Source organism: Mytilus edulis, chromosome 4 (assembly GCF_963676685.1).
Source record: "Mytilus edulis chromosome 4, xbMytEdul2.2, whole genome shotgun sequence".
Taxonomy (NCBI): domain Eukaryota; kingdom Metazoa; phylum Mollusca; class Bivalvia; order Mytilida; family Mytilidae; genus Mytilus; species Mytilus edulis.
Window position 1 is genome coordinate 64482453 of NC_092347.1, and position 14730 is coordinate 64497182.

Consider the following 14730-nt stretch of genomic DNA (forward strand, 5'->3'; position numbering starts at 1 on the left):
TTGATTGATTGATTGTTGGTTGCTTAATGTCCATTGGGAAATATTTCATGCATATTCAGGACGAGAACAAGTTCACGATAAATACAATATGTAGGTTGATACGATAGAGGCCATCTGGGATGATGGTTGGGGGAAATTTGGACTGCCACTGGAAAATGAGGGTATATTGGATAGGGACCGAAATTTTGCCTTGCAACAGGCCACCTACGGACCCCTCAAAGAGTTGTTGCACGGGTTCTTAACCCTTTCGCCGACGAGTCCCGGTTTACCTGGATTCACGCTTCAGACAGCTGACGATGAGTCCCGTTTTACCGGGATCGGAATACCTCTTTTATGTTTCCCGCTCAAACAGTGCAAACGTGGGTTATCTTTCTTTGATGGATAACCCGGATGAAAGTGTAAACATTGCGGTTCCGTTTGTTGAAAACCGTGTCAAAATCAGAGGAAATTTACGGAATTTACGAGAATTTGAAATGAGGGAACATTTTTTTTGAAAGAATATGGAAGAATTGAAGCCAAACTAGTATACTTTTTTGACATAAAATGTCGTTTTATGTACAAAACAGTTGGAATGGACATCGATCAGTGTGAGGAATTTGTACAGCCTCATAAAATTTTTCAAAATTTTGCCGTTTCGGGTTAAAAAATTACGATTTGGGGTGAAAGAATCGAATTTTGAGAATTTCACCTTGATAATGACGAAAATTTGAAAATTTGGACATTTTATGAAGAAAAAATTGTCAAAACATGAACAAAACTGTGAACATGGTCTTAGTGAATAAAATAAATACACAAATAACTACAAACAAGTTTTTATTGACATTTATTATGAATATTTCCAACTTGAGTAATAGTAGCCAGGGACGCCATCGTCTCAGAGTAGCTTCTGTCTTGGCAGCAATCGGTGAAAGGGTTAACGTGCAAAGAGCGTGGCACTCTCTTTACACGAGGCATCAGATTTAACGTCCCCCTTCTGACCAGACGTGACGGCCAACTTGATACATCCCGCACAGCCAAACGGACGCCCCACTTCTGCAAGCGTTTTACTGCCAGTCTGGAGAAGACCAAGTGACCATATTTCTATACCCCAAACACCCTTGGGGTTTTATACATTATACACAAAGCATAACCTACCATTACCTCAAACATTACAGTATAAAACAAATCTTTTTGTTCACCACCTATTTAGTCATTTGGATTATTTATCTCCCCTAAATACATTATACACAAAGTATAACCTACCATTACCTCAAACATTACAGTATAAAACCAATCTTTATTGTTCACCCCCTATGAAGTCAAGAGGATTGATTATCTTCCCTTTATACATTATACACAAAGCATAACCTACCATTACCTCAAACATTACAGTATAAAACAAATCTTTATTGATCACCCCTATGAAGTCATTTTGAATGATTATCTCCCCTTAATACATTATACACAAAGTATAACCTACCATTACCTCAAACATTACAGTATAAAACAAATCTTTATTGTTCACCCTCTATGAAGTCATTTGGATTGATTATCTTCCCTTAATACATTATCCACAAAGTATATACAACCTACGGTTACCTCAAACCTTACAGTATAAAACAAATCTTTTTGTTCACCACCTATTTAGTCATTTGGATTATTTATCTCCCCTAAATACATTATACACAAAGTATAACCTACCATTACCTCAAACATTACAATATAAAACCAATCTTTATTGTTCACCCCCTATGAAGTCAAGAGGATTGATTATCTTCCCTTTATACATTATACACAAAGCATAACCTACCATTACCTGAAACATTACAGTATAAAACAAATCTTTATTGATCACCCCTATGAAGTCATTTTGAATGATTATCTCCCCTTAATACATTATACACAAAGTATAACCTACCATTACCTCAAACATTACAGTATAAAACAAATCTTTTTGTTCACCACCTATTTAGTCATTTGGATTATTTATCTCCCCTAAATACATTATACACAAAGTATAACCTACCATTACCTCAAACATTACAGTATAAAACCAATCTTTATTGTTCACCCCCTATGAAGTCAAGAGGATTGATTATCTTCCCTTTATACATTATACACAAAGCATAACCTACCATTACCTCAAACATTACAGTATAAAACAAATCTTTATTGATCACCCCTATGAAGTCATTTTGAATGATTATCTCCCCTTAATACATTATACACAAAGTATAACCTACCATTACCTCAAACATTACAGTATAAAACAAATCTTTATTGTTCACCCTCTATGAAGTCATTTGGATTGATTATCTTCCCTTAATACATTATCCACAAAGTATATACAACCTACGGTTACCTCAAACCTTACAGTATAAAACAAATCTTTTTGTTCACCACCTATTTAGTCATTTGGATTATTTATCTCCCCTAAATACATTATACACAAAGTATAACCTACCATTACCTCAAACATTACAATATAAAACCAATCTTTATTGTTCACCCCCTATGAAGTCAAGAGGATTGATTATCTTCCCTTTATACATTATACACAAAGCATAACCTACCATTACCTGAAACATTACAGTATAAAACAAATCTTTATTGATCACCCCTATGAAGTCATTTTGAATGATTATCTCCCCTTAATACATTATACACAAAGTATAACCTACCATTACCTCAAACATTACAGTATAAAACAAATCTTTATTGTTCACCCTCTATGAAGTCATTTGGATTGATTATCTTCCCTTAATACATTATCCACAAAGTATATACAACCTACGGTTACCTCAAACCTTACAGTATAAAACAAATCTTTTTGTTCACCACCTATTTAGTCATTTGGATTATTTATCTCCCCTAAATACATTATACACAAAGTATAACCTACCATTACCTCAAACATTACAATATAAAACCAATCTTTATTGTTCACCCCCTATGAAGTCAAGAGGATTGATTACATGTATCTCCCCTTAATACATTATAAACAAAGTATAACCTACCGTTACCTCAAACCTGACAGTATAAAACAAATCTTTATTGTTCACCCCCTATGAAGTCATTTGGATTAATTATCTCCTTTTTATAATTAATGAACTATAAACTGATTAAAAAAATAAATAGATATGAATAGTGATAACCATGATAACAAAGATATTAACCCTTTCACCGATTGCTGCCCAGACAGAAGCTACTCTGAGACGATGGCTTCCCTGGCTACTATTGCTCAAGTGGGAGATCTTCATAATAAATGTCAATAAAAACTTGTTTGTAGTTATTTGTGTATTTATTTCATTCACTAACACCATGTTCACAGTTTTATTCATGTTTTGATAATTTTTTCCTCATAAAATATTCAAATTTTCAAATTTTCGGCATTATCTAGGTGAAATTCTAAAAATTCTGCTCTTTGACCCCAAATTGTAATTTTTTAACCCAAAACGGCAAACTTTTGAAAAATTTTATGAGGCTGTACAAATTCCTCACACTGACAGAGATGCAACTAATCGTCGGACCCGTCGGACCTAAGGGGCAGAATTTATGCAAGTCCGGCAAAACTCGTAGCTGTGCAGGACCTGATGGTCGGCAATATTTAAGTCAGCTTGGGTCCGCCAAAACTGAAATCCCCGTCGGCCCCGGCAGAGTATTTTGTTTATAAAATTGCGATCATCTTTAATAAAAGTAAATGTCCTGTTCCCCCGCATTTTCTAACTCCGGGAACCAGTATTTCCGCCCAGTAATAGTCTTTCGTACCTTGTCCATCTCGCCCCGAACAATTCTCCGTATTTCCGTCATGTTTTTTGTTTTAGAAATTTGCTCTCTAGGAAGGAGGTCTATTAAGCATAGTTGTTTCCAAGTACTCTTGTGAAGAATAACTTTTAATCAGATCAATATTATGTAATGTATTATTCAATAAACTACAGTGATCTGGAAGGTTTTTTTCCCTATGGGCCCAGGGCCCCTCAAAAATAAATTTAATGGGCCATTTTAAAAAATTATGGGCCATGTTGTCAAATGAGTGGGCCATTTGAATTGACTATTGTAAAAAAAAAAAATGTATCAGTATATTTTGGCAAAGAGATGTTTGTACTTACCTTTATGATTTTAAATAAAATCATGGGTATTGTTCCTGTGATTTTGTAATTTCAATTTCAATGAATATACAATAACTTCTTCCAACACGAACAATATTTAAGTTACCCGTTAAATTTATTTACAATGTTTAAACTGGTACTGTTGCCGTGTTCATGTTCATGGGTTTTTTTTGTACATTAAATTTGGGTCTTGGTCGATACCATACTTATTCCAGACGTTCCGTATCAGAGGACATTTCAGGCATTTCCTCTGCACTTCTTGTATTATTATAACTTCATCACGGTGTGGCAAGAATACCAGTATAGAGTACCATTAATTCATAGAACAAAACAACAAATCGCTGAAGTCATGTTTACAAAATGGGTGGAATCAGAAAAAATGAAGATTTTAACATATTGGGGCATATTGTTTCCCCCATTATATTTAGGAAAGTAAATTAAATGTCAAACCAACAAGTTCAATACCAGCTAACTTGCAGCCAAATTTCATTTAGATATCTTGTACCAGCCAAAAGTTTTATTAAAAAAACATGTCAAATTTGTCAGGAGTGTGACGCTTTTTGTGTGACAGGATTTTTGTTTAATAATTTACATGTTGAGTAAAAATTATTATGATGAATGCATGTATATGAAGATGGTTTATAATCATTCTTCAATACTAGGTTTTGTAGATTATAGATTGGTGTTATCATTGCACAAATATTATGTAAATAAATATACATTGTGAAAAGGTATGTACCAAAAATTAATATTGGCAAAATTTGATAATTTCTAAATTAAAGTGTTATGGTTGTATTTTAAAGGAGTATTTGTGTGTAAAACTGGTAAGTATTTATTGTATACATGTATAAGCTATCCATAAAAGGCTATACAGACATCCTGAGGTGCATAATTCACATATTGGATTAACTTCTATACAAGCACCCAAAAATGTCAGGAGTGTGACAACTGTCTTTAAACATGTACCAAAGAATACATAGGACTTAAATATGTTCTTCTTCTTTATTTTTCAGTAGTGGCTATTCCAAAGAGAAGAAAAAAATTTATTACAACTGTGATATGTTTATATCATAGATGTGGGAGTGCATTATATATGTCAGGAGTGTGACGCTTTTTTAAGGCATTTTCTGTCAATTCATAATTTCACAAGGACAAGTTCAACAGGGTTCTTTGTGTTAGAAATGTTAAAACAAAGTTATATTCCTATCATTTACCTCTTAAATGTGTTATTTATCATGATTGTTTTGACACAATAAGTTTTAATTAGTCATTTTTCTATTTTTTGTGCACAGTAATGCAAATTTATCAAAGGAAATAAGTGTGTACAACTATAAAATCATATAGGAAAGTGAGGAAATGAATTTTGTACAAAATAGAACAATCATTTTGAATTTAAATGGTATATTTAAAGATGTTTCAAGGATTAACCATTCAGATGTAATTCGTCACACTCCTGACATGAATTTAACAATTTAAGAAAAATATGAAAATTAGCTTTATTTTTAGGACAGATAGTTGAAAGACAGCTAGTAATTTAGAAACTTTTGGTAAATCTTCCATTCCTTAAAACATCCACTAGACTTGCTGACATAAGCCAGGCAAAATTATCTGGAAGAAATGATTCATAGAAAGAGACTTGGAAAGAGAAAACCCGCAAATATTGGCTGAATATAAAATTAAAAAATTATCAGAGGAAGTTGGACAATCTTAAACAAAATAAAAAACTACAAAACCATGCTAACAAAAAAAGGCTTAAAGAAAGAAGAACTTTGAATTCCAAATTTGATAAACAATATAAAGAAAAACAAAGGCAGTAGCAGAAAAACAGTAGAAAAAAAGGAAGAAAGATAAAAAAGAAGTTGGGTTGAATAAGGACTTAGAATCGAACAAAAACAGCTCAAAAATTCAAATGAGAACAGATCTGTAACTGTGTCAGATTCCAGATCTACAGTGAGAAAACCTGCACAACACACAAGAAAACAACTGCCACAAAACCCAAATGTTTGGACGAGTTCTTTGAAACACATCATAAAAAATGCTACACCCAGAAGGGCCTTCTAGAAGGGATCATTTATAAGCATTTTTGTTTTGTGGCAATTGTTTTCTTGTTTGTTGTGCAGGTTTTCTCACTGTAGATCTGGAATCTGACACAGTCACAGATCTGTTCTCATTTTAATTTTTGAGCTGTTTTTGTTCGATTCTAAGTCCTTATTCAACCCAACTTCTTTTTTATCTTTCTTCCTTTTTTTCTACTGTTTCTCTGCCACTGCCTTTGTTTTTCTTTATATTGTTTATAAAATTTGGAATTTGAAGTTCTTCTTTCTTTAAGCTTTTTTTTGTTAGCTTGGTTTTATAGGTTTTTATTTTAAGATGGTCCAACTTCCACTGATCAATTTTTTATTTCAGATTCAGCCAGTATTTGCGAGTTCTCTCATTCGAAGTCTCTTTCTTTGAATCATTTCTTCTAGAAAATTTTGCCCTGCTTATTTCAGCAAATCTGGTAGATGTTTTAAGGAATGGAAGGTTTACCATAAGTTTCTTCATTTTACTAGCTGTCTTTCAATTATCTGTCCTAAAAATAAAGCTAATTTTCATATTTTTCTTAAATTGTTAAATTCATGTCAGGAGTGTGACGAATTACATCTGAATGGTTAATCCTTGAAACATCTTTAAATATACCATTTTAAATCAAAATAATTGTTCTATTTTGTACAAAATTCATTTCCTCACTTTCCTATATGATATTATAGTTGTACACACTTATTTCCTTTGATAAATTTGCATTACTCAGTGCACAAAAAATAGAAAAATGACTAATTAAAACTGATTGTGCCAAAACAATCATGATAAATAACACATTTAAGAGGTAAATGATATGAATATTACTTGGTTTTAACATTTCTTACACAAAGAAACTTGTGGAACTTGTTCTTGTGAAATTATGAATTGACAGAAAATGCCTTAAAAAAGCGTCACACTCCTGACATATATAATGCACTCCCACATCTATGATATAAACATATCACAGTGGTAATGATTTTTTTTCTTCTCTTTGGAATAGCCACTTCTCAAAAATAAAAAAAATAAAACATTTAAGTCCTTTGTATTCTTTGGTAGATGTTTAAAGACAGTTGTCACACTCCCGACATTTTGGGGTGCCTCTCTTTGTGTTTTTTTTAAATGGTCCTAAAAAGAAAGTCCTGTTCTATGGGTAAAGATATCAGAAATTGAAATCAATGATATAGCAATGTGTTTAGTGATTTTTTGTGAAAGTTTAAAGCATTTTTCAATCTTTATAAAATATGTCAGGAGTGTGACAAAATACTGAAAATAGAAGGCTTTTTCTACATACAATTACATTAAAACGGTACAATGAAATGACATTTTGTTTTTTGCAAATGATCACAAAATCTCAGGGCTTTCAAAGTTTACTATTGTAACTGAAATATATTAAGATTCTTTTTATTGGCAAAAACTTCAATCACTAGTTACTATTATTTTTTTCAAATTAAGCTATTCAATTTGATTGTTATTATATGATTTAGCAGAAAAGATGGAAATTTTGGTTTTAAAATTTTCCTTTTTATATTGACTTTCATTTGGAAAAGGTCTGAGCAATGTTTTCTGGACTGTTTTATTACCAAACTTGTTTTTAAGTAGTATGGTTTCTGTTAAATATTTTTGAGATGTATGCTATTAAAATTTAAGATTATTCAATGTGTCTGTTTCGTTCGGCCTGAAACTTTGGAATTATAAAATTTAAAGTATTGGTAATAGGGCAAGACAAAAAGAAATACAAAATATTAAGTTTGAAATTGGACCCCCCATGTCACACTTTTGCTTCATTTTTTCTGATTCCACCCAAATGTCAAAACGAGCCAAAGACCAAAAAATGACAAGGACAGTTAAGCGCCTTTTTTGGAGACAAAAACTATATTCCTAAAAAGTCTTTGGGGTTCTTCAATCGAAATAATAGAAAGCTAAACTAAATGAGATTATTATTAGAGTTAAATCTCGTCTGTACTAGCCAAATTTCACAAATTTAAAGTTGTTTATGAAAAAAATATATCATGAATGATGGTTAAATACGTTTTTCCGGTTCTCAGTTAGATCACATGGTTCTGTTATTACAATAGGAAAACACCCGAGACGTTAAACCGCATGGTTCTATTATCATAGGGAAAAACCCGAGACGTCCCAAAAATATATAGGTGCTCCTATAATTGGAGGAACATTACACAGTTGTGTACACACACATTGCGGCACGGAACACGATCGGAAATCCATTTGACGATTTCTAAGCGTTTTGAAACGAAGTGAAAAATATCGTGCGCCACGTGGGCGCTTACATTTGTCACTGTATGCGCCATTTCTTGTCAATATGCGCTATAGGCGCAGGGCGCACGACTTTCCCGATCACTGAACTACAATTGTTATGAATCACAGGTTATATTAAAATAATAATAATATCAACAAAATCAAAATTAACGTTTGTTCAATAGCATAATTTCATTTGATTTTTGAGTGAAAATATGGGTCTGGCAGAAATTTGATGGGTCTGGCAAAACTTGGTACCCTGTAGGCCCCATTGTCTGACAGGGAAAAAAAACTGTTTGCATCTCTGCACTGAACGATATCCATTCCAAGTGTTTTGTTCATAAAACGACATTTTATGTCAAAAAAGTATACTAGTTTGGCTTCAATTCTTCCATATTCTTTCAAAAAAAATGTTCCCTCATTTCAAATTCTCGTAAATTCCGTAAATTTCGTCTGATTTTGACACGGTTTTCAACAAACGGAAGCGCTATGTTTACACTTTCATCCGGGTATTCATCAAAGAAAGATAACTCATGTTTGCACTGTTTTGAGCGGGAAACATAAAAGATGTATTCCGATCCCGGTAAAACGGGACTCGTCGTCAGTTGTCTGAAGCGTGAATCCCGGTAAACCGGGACTCATCGGCGAAAGGTTTAATAAATTATTTTCCTTTTCCCTCTTATCTATTATTTTTTATATTTTATTATTAATTACATCCGATACTGATATAGACAATTAGTAGTCTCAGTGATAAGTGGAGATATATGTCGTCTGCTACTGTTAAATACAAAACTACAGTTAAATACGAAACTATGTTATATTAACGTAGCTGAAAAGCTGGAGACTCACATTACACGATAAATCGGTAATGACCAATCTCTGTGTTATAGTAGTATAGGTAAAATATAGGAACTCAAGTAACACAATACCAATATTTCATTTTTAATAATTCTTTGTCTTTGATTATATTGAATTAACGTTACCTGATGCATTGCGTTTCCTTGTTTACATTGAACATGACATCATTACTTTAATAACATCACAAGTATAATCTCTAACAACAGAATCAAAATCGGAAACATTACGGTATTTCCGTTCCTTTTTTTTTTTAACAATTATCCAAGTTACAAAAAAAATAAATTCATAGACTTCATCCCCATTCACAGGCCTTCCTAACATGCCTAAGATTATGATATAAATAGATGATACATGCAACTGTAATATTAATATAATATATAACATATATAACAACAAACCAGTGTATTCTCTGGGACTATTATTATATTAGTATAATAGTCCAAGGTATACTAATTTGTATCACTACAATATGAGTTATTACGGTGAGGTTGCATTTATTTATCCATACCTGCCAACTTTCACGATTTAGGCGTGTATTACACGATTTTGACCCTTTGTCACGATTGCACGATCGTGATCGTGAAAAACCCTCTAAAACACGATTTTGTGAAAATCTACGCGAAAAATATGGATGGTTCCTGATTTTGAACTGTGTCAAAGGAAGACATTCGTGTTCAGCCAATCAAATTCTATGTTTCTCATGATCAAATTAATCAGCCAATCAAAAACGTTTTCTCTCAAGATAATTCTAACATCCTAGATTTTGAACTTGTGTTGAATTCCTCTGTTTTTTAAAATCGTAAACATGGCAAATGGTTTTTCACCTGCAAGGAGGTTCTTACACAGAATAAGAATAAAAGCATGGCTGATTGACAAACTTCAATGATGCAGTACTACCATAAAGATAATAAATAGTAGTTTATTCACTAATTTATTGATATTACACTTGCTGTAACAAATGTTATTTATGTATTTAATTAAAATACCAAATCATTTAATGTACTATTCTTTATTTTTCACATGGACAAAACAAAAAAACCCACATGAGGAATCCCTTAAATGAGGGACTTCCCTTAGTCAAGGGGTCATTTTACTTCTGTGAAAAATAAAAATGAAAAATGTAGATTTTTATTTAACTTAAAAATGGGAAATTCTGACATTATATTTAGAACTACTTTTCTTAATGTAGGGTCCAATTATTTTGAAAAATAAAGAAGATAGACATGATATATTAGGCCAAGAACATACCAAAATTCTTGGACATGTGTTTACCATATTATACCAGATAGATCATATAAGATGTATAATTCTTTGGGAAAAGTTTCTTCAAATAATATGAATATGTGCTCATTTTTACTTAAAAAAGTGTTTTTAATGTCCTTACATTGAGGGGATACCCCTAGGTGTTGTTCCCAACCTGATAAAGGTCTTTCTTTGTGCATAATTTTAAATTGGAAAAGTCAACAATTATTTAATATCCTTACACATGAAATTAATTCCTAATCTTGCAGCTACATGTTCATCTTTTCTACTGATATATAATAACTAGAATCATGCAAATAAACTTAAGAAAAAGGCATGTAAGCTCATCTGACAAATATGACACTTTTTCTAGACCACAAAACAGCACACGCAAAATAGTCGTCACAAAGAATTGTAACCTTTGAAATTGTTGTCGCGCACTAAAACCCCCATGGACACTTTCAAAACTTGGCAGGTATGTTTATCATCCAAGCACGAACTTGTGTCAGAAAAAAATATCTCTATAAATTAACCTCAGTTTCAGGTATAGAGATGTGATCTGTTTCTGTGATATGTGCTTTTGACCATCCACAAGAAGTGTCTGCACGGTTAGCCACAAGTCTGATGCCCCAGACTAGTAAAATTTCATTCGGAATAGTAAGTTTTTTCAAAATTTTGTTTGGATCAATAAGAAAAATGTCAGGATATTGGTCTTCGGACTACATGTAGTAGTTCAAAATGTTTTTGGTGCAGACTGCAAGAACCTGCGGTCATCTGATGTTCAGTACTTCAGTACTTTGATTTTATATTTTTATTATGCTGTAAATTAGTCCAAATAATTATGACGTTTGGCAAGGCTATTTTATTTATTTTTCTGGGACACATAGCATTGCCAGACGTCATAATTATTTGGACTACATGTAGCTGTAAATATGTTTTTTCCTTGTTATAGATATGATATATGTTTAAAATTGTTGATAATGTTATTTATTCTATACAAGTGCTAAGTTTCTATGATAATAGGACTTTACTGTTTGTTTATTGTTTATAGAAGAGATATTTTCATTAAGTATTCCAAGTCAGGAATGTTTTCATTTTTGCATATATAAATTGTAAACATCAAGATTTTGTTGAAATTACTTTCCATATTTTTATGTTTATCTAGTCATTGCAAATGCTTGAATAATTGTGTTTGTTTATTAACTTGTACCAACAAATGGGTAGAAAATGAGGAATATTGTGATATTCAGATTTTTGAGACTTGTTATTTTGAGAAAGTTCCCGCACTTTTTCATCTGAAACTTTTTCGGGATCACTTTAGACATACTTTCTGTCAGTTTTGGACAATGACAACCAAACTTACTTATATACACTCTTTTCTAAATTCGAGTTCTAGAATTTACTTTTCCCCACTGAAGGTTATGCATTTTGTTTAAACTTGTCGATCTTCGTGTCTCACAACATGTATCGCCATTACTTCAGATGAAAGGCTAGCGATTTCATTGGTTGATCAAAATAATAAAGTATTTTACCTTAATTTTTGTGGAAACTGTTATACAAATGTTTTATTTTACGATTAAAGTTAGAAAATATGAAAGTTTATATTTTAATAATTTTGTATTCTTTGTCGTTTCAACTTGATAAAGAATGGAGCTTTTTGATTGGCTATCAGTGCAAGATGAGGCACTTAAGGGTAGATCCATCGTGCATGCCCCTGTGCGATACTTAGTACCAGTAGAAGCACAAATACACTTAAGGTTATGACCCTCTTCATAAATGTATGTACCCAACCCAAAAACAACTAGCAATGAGGCAATTGTGCATCAAGTCAATGAATAGTAACAGTTGGTTTATTGAAGTAAAAACAATCATGCTAAAATACGATCCATACGCAACTATTATCAGCACCCGCAGTGCGCATGCGCTAAATTTGATCGCAATCGATATCGATAAATTTACTATAGATTATTAAAGGAAATATTGAATTTTGGTTAGCTGACAGTAAACAAAAATAAATATCTTTTTCATTGGCATCACATTAGAAAATACATTTTCTTAGCTTTCTAATGACATATTTTATAATTGAATCGGGATAGCAGAAGTTACGGCCATTTTCATTTTTAAAAAAGTGGTCCATTCCCTATTACTTCATACAATTCAAAATCAAAAACGTTTGCAAAGGAGTTTTCATATATGATTACATCTTTCACTATTTTTAGAAATAAATTCATTGGCATAAATATATATTCTTTGCTTTATAATCTTTCCAATGATATATATTTGATAATTTAGAAAATTTAATGAATCGGGGCCTTTTTTTATCCAAAACTGGAGTTATTGTCATTGTTTGAAGATTGCGAGAAAAATTCTAAGTCCATGGAAGTATTATATTGATATAGTACCTTCATGGTCCTACCAAGTAAATCGCCCACAAGTCACAAAACAAAGTTTAATCTATTTGCACATAAAATATTTATACATTTAATACAATGTTTTATATCATGAATTTAAAAATTTAGTAAATAAAGTAAAAGAAGTGTAACTTTTAATTTAAAAGAAATTTTTTGTCCAGCCGTCAGTTTTCTTTATTTTTGATAGTATAAAATCTTTCACTACTACATTAACTGAGACTTTTGGATGTTTTTCGTGAAGCGTATTAAAAAAGATGAAATCCCATCTAAAATGATTTTTTTTTTTGCAATTTTCTTACATATCTTTTTAAAAGTTTTTTTTAAATAATTAGGCGGCCGTTACTAAACAATTTTGATAAATAAACATGCTCATCTGATTTACATAGAAGTAATAGATACATATTTTATATATATTATTTTCATGTTCTAAAAAGACCAATAAGTTTTGATGAAACAGGTAAAGTGTCATTATCTTAAATTTTTCAGATGCAGTAACACTTTCGGAAGATCTTTTGTAGTAGATGGATTTGGAATGAAATCTTAAACGTCAAATTTTCTTTCATCAATTTTATACCTTTTCACTGCTTTTGATTGGCAATATGAATCGCTGTACTATCTTACATGTACATGTGATGTATACTAGTCTATTGCTTGTTTGGTGTACATTCTCCTTTTATTATTTTAACTGTTACTGAGAAAAATAAATCGCATAGAACAAAATAAAGTTAATTTTAATTTGTCTCTCTCCTTTCAGAAGTTTCTATCATGAAATATATTTAATTTTATACTTGAACATTTATGTAAAATTTGTATTAAAAAGAAAACTTATTTTAATTATTGTTCTGTTAAGGTAAAGTTTACGGAGAGCTGTCTCATTGGAACTCATACCAACTCATCCCCGCAAATCTTCTTGCATTTATATTGTACATGTATTTGCAGAATTTTTTATTTTTTTATTTATCGAATGAATGAGATAGTTGGAATCGTTAAAATTTAGTATTATACATGCAAACAGATGCCTGTGACCCCTGTTGTTTCGATTAGCATGTTTTCTAAAGATACCCGTGTGAAGTTCACAAATTTCATCATTCATTTGATCACCTGTTGTGAATTTCAGATAACACTGTCAAGTTCAGTCAAATCCGTGGTTTATAAACTTTCCTATACATATCAGTAATATTATTTTCCGGGTAGGGTATCCCCCCCCCTTTTTTATATATTATACTCGGAACATTATTGTAAACACTTTTTCTGTGGGACTTTCTTTACGGTTTTAGGAAAATTTGAGAATATCAGTATATAAATTCATTAGTATGTGCTTCGATTGGCTTTTATCTATATAAAAAAAAAGTAATCTAAGACTATATCATTATTGTAAGAGACAGACCTTTTCATCCATCAACGAACATGTGAAGCGTGTATAAATATTGTTGAAACTGAGAAATATGTATTGATATAGTGTCCATTCTAAGATCACCTGCAAACTCATCTTTTATAGAAAAACTTTGTCACTTCGGAACATCCAAACTTTAAAAAAACAATCCAATTTGAAAAATTGTCTATTGTTTTATAGGTAGCCAGTGAATGTGATAGAAGTGCCAAAATCTGCAATCTTATTTTACTTAGAAGACGCTGCTTTTCAAATCGTTAAACAGTTTGTCTTAACTGAAGACATTTTTAAAGAAATCTGAAAATTTAGCTGTACATTTATACTTATTCATTATTAATACGACATTTGTCTTTTTTTCACATAGCAAAATTAAAGCTATTTAAAGGACAATACGTTGATGTACTGTAGCGTGTTTTCCATTGTG

General features: G+C 31.6%; 1 long non-coding RNA gene across 1 annotated transcript in view; it reads right to left on the bottom strand.

The window, feature by feature from the left end:
* Positions 1–11986, bottom strand: part of LOC139520233 (uncharacterized) — a 50323-nt gene extending 38337 nt beyond the window's left edge. Inside the window, exon 1 of the long non-coding RNA XR_011663842.1 lies at positions 11869–11986. This is a non-coding gene — a long non-coding RNA (uncharacterized lncRNA). The remainder of the gene's footprint in view (positions 1–11868) is intronic.
* Positions 11987–14730: the final 2744 nt, after the last annotated feature.